The sequence below is a fragment of the Quercus robur genome, chromosome 2, assembly GCF_932294415.1.
Source record: "Quercus robur chromosome 2, dhQueRobu3.1, whole genome shotgun sequence".
NCBI classification, from domain to species: Eukaryota; Viridiplantae; Streptophyta; class Magnoliopsida; order Fagales; family Fagaceae; genus Quercus; species Quercus robur.
This window is the reverse complement of record NC_065535.1, coordinates 15248593-15252363: the sequence shown is the minus strand read 5'-3', so window position 1 is coordinate 15252363 and position 3771 is coordinate 15248593.

Below are 3771 nucleotides of genomic sequence, written 5' to 3'. Positions count from 1 at the left end.
TTGGTTTCCTTTTTTCTTGTTTCATTTGCAAATATCCCTTGTGAGTTGTGCAATGGACTTATAGTAACAGGTTATTATTGTTTTCTTAATTATCGCATTATTTCCTAATGTCCTGTTAAGTGGATCACAACATCTGATTTAGATCGACATTTGTTTCTAACTTAGTATTATGATTAGGCAATACTGCAATTGCAAATAAATGGTTTTAATCAATAATGCCCTTTCAATTAGTTTAAATAAGTAGGATTCCAATTTCTGGACCATTTAATTGTCTTTGGAGATGGTAAAATTCACTAGTTTTAAGTTCCTTTGGGTACATCAGATTAACTCAGTAGTTGAAATGAAACAGCAAATTGGCATGTACCACCGTCTCCAAAGATTCACTTGAATGATCTATTTAAGCATGAGAGAAGATGAAATCATAGAAGGTTATAAGTTCCACCCCTGCAAAAGAGAAATTATTCACTCTTACGAAAGGAGCCCTGCCTCCTCTCACTGGATGTGTGGGCAGCCAGAGTCCTCCCTCCCTCCTCTCTCGTAGATAGGGTTGTCCATCAACCTATCAGACCCAACCCACCCACCCATCCAACCCGATCTAACCTGAGGACCCATGGGCGGATTCGAATGTCCAGATGGGTCGAGTGCAGGTCTGTTACTTTTAAAAATCGGTTTTGCCAGTTAGTTTCGGGTCCTTTGAATTCTAACCCATATAAACCGACCCGACCACCCAAAATTTTAAAAAGGAAAATCTTTGACTTGGGTTTCTTCTCATTTACGCTGAAGTCTAAACACAAATCACACACCTCCTCATCCCCATGCTCAAAAACAAAAACAAGCCTCAAGGCCCTCAATCCTTATTAGTTTCAGAAAAATTTCTCTCTCTCTCTCTCTCTCTCTCTCTCTCTCTCTCTCTCTCTCAAATCTCTAACCCTAACCTTATTACTACCGTTGTCGTTCGTCGTCGAGTTGGGGTCTACTGCCGCCCCTAACCCTAGCCTCCTCATTGCTGTTGTCCCCGAGTTTGGTCTATTGCCGCCATCGCTAACTCAAAGTTCAACTAGAAACTCCACATATTGATGAATCCCTCCTCTGATGTACTTGAAATCCCCTCTACTCTTGTGTAGCCTGTGGGTTAGTAGAAACAATGTTTTGTTTTGTCTTGTTTTTTTAATTATACTAATCTTGTGGATGTGGTGCTGGTGGGGGAAGAAATGGTGGTGGTGATGTGGGTTTAATCTTTATCTCCCTCTTTGTCATTTCAATCTATGGATCTGGTGTTTTTGTTATTTGGGTTTTGATTTCTTTGTTGTTTGGGTTTTGATTTCTATCTTGTGGGGATTTAGACCCAAAATCACCTGTCGGTTTTCGACCCACTCAACCGATGACTTATGCCATCGGGTTCGACCTGAACATTTGGTCGACTGCAGGTCTCTTTTCCATTCACCCGATTCGATTGGGTTGGTTGCATGTCAACCACAAACCCAATCCGACTTGACCCATGGATAGCCCTACCCATAGAAGTGAATAATATATATATATATATATATATATATATAAGTTGAAGCATAACATTTATTATTGCTAGACTTCTGTTGAGTGGCCACATCATCCATCTATTTTCAACGTTCTTTTTTTTAATTCTTTTTTTATTAATTTCTAAACTTATTATTATACTTTCTCTAACTTTTCTTATCCCTTTTACCTTTTCATCTCCCCATTATTATCTACAAAATTAAAGCGTAGCATTTATTATTGCTAGGCTCCTGTTGAGTGGCCACATCATCCATCCATTTTCAACATTTTTTTTTAATTCTTTTTTTTTTCTTATTAATTTCCCAACTTATTGTTATACTTTCTCTAACTTTTCTTATTCCTTTTACCTTTTCATCTCCCCATTACTATCTACCTTAATATCATTTTTCCTCTATCCCTTTATCTTCCTTTATTTTTTACTTTTCTTAGTCTCCTCCTCTTATTATAAATCTACAATTCTCTTTTCCATTCTATTCATAGTTTTTTCACACACAAAAGGTTATTTCTCTCTCTCATTTTTTTTTTTTTCATTTTTGGTGGATTTTTTAAAATATTTTTCTTGCATCTCTATTTTACATTGATGAATTTTTGTATTATTAGGAACTCTACTTTGAGTTGATGTAATTAAGTTTTTTATTTTTAAGTTGTTATTTTTATTTTTTTTATTCTCGTTGATTTCATATATGTTATCATATTGTATTATAAAGATAGTATATTAGAATATAATGTTATTTTATTACATAACATTACTTGGATAATTTGTGTTTATTACTATTTTTTTATATACTTTTTTTTTCTTCTTATATTGTTTTCTATAAATTTTTTATTATTCTCTCTCACATTCTCTCTTGGAAAGTAGTTATTTTATTTCTTTTATATTTTTTTATTCTTTCTTGCAACTCTACTTTATATTGATGAATCGTTGTGATTTTTAAAACTCTATTTTGAGTTCATATGGTTTGGTGTTGTATTTTTTAGTTCCCAATCCCAAGTAGTTTCTCTCTCTCTACAACAAAATTTAGAGAATAAATTATACATATTCAGTATAAGTTTGATATGAGTTTTGATTATCATGATAATCTGTATATATTAAGAGGATTCAGAAAGTTAGTTATTGCTTTCTTTACTGTAAAAAATACTCATAATTTAATTAATCTAAACCAATCAAAATGGGGTTAAAATAGTAAATTCACTCCTAAATAAATTCCTACCCGCATTGAAACACTAATTCTACTTCTTTGTTGAAAAACCTTCCCACCCGAAAAATACTCAATAGCTTAAAAAACTCTCCACATATTTACCTTCCCACCCACAACTATAAACAAAAAATACTCAAAAGCTTAAATAACTTCCCACGTTTTTTGAATAGAACTTCTTGCAAACAAAAACACTTCTCATTACTCTGTCATCTCTGTTATCATTACGTGTACAATAAAAGTTATCATTACTCTATTACGTGTACAATAAAAGTTCTCAATAGAACTTCTCACAAATAAAAAAAAATTACTATCCTACGTTCTTTTTGTTCCTTATTGAAATTAAAAAAGGTATGTAACTTTTCTTCTTATTCCTAATTGAAATTCAATTAAAAAAAAAAAAAAAAACTTATCCCATGTTCTTTATTAAAAAAAAAAAAAAAAAAAAAAAATCCCTACTCCGGCCACCCATTATTTTGTTTCAAATTCAAAGTATAAAAACTGTAGAAATTTGTGGAACACAGCACGTTTAAAAATTCAAGTAAAACACGCTCTATCAATTATTTACTCACGTTCCTATTGAAAAAAAAAGTTCTATCCAAAAAAAAAAAGCACTCCCAGTACAAACAAAAAACACTCCCCACGTTGAAATAACACTTTCCACCCATTACAAACAAAAACTTCTCAGTAGCTGAACTTCTCACAAACACAAACTCTTCCCAGTAGTTTATAAAAAAATAAAAAAAAAACTCTTCCCTGCATATAGAAGAACTATTATTTCTATTTCTAATTGAAATAAAATTTTTGTCAGCACTCTTAATTGTTTGTTACATCTATTTCTATTCCTAATTGATAACAAAATTTTGTCAAGTGGCTACTTCTTTGTTTAAAAGCAACGTGCGTGTGGTTTAATTGAATAGAAAAGAGAAACACGCCAAAATTAAAAGAAAAAAACATGTTATTTGAGTGCTACATCTGTTGAAGTGTGCTACAGTTGAAGTGAAAAAAAATTGTTCTACAAACCTTGCTTTATTTCATTAAA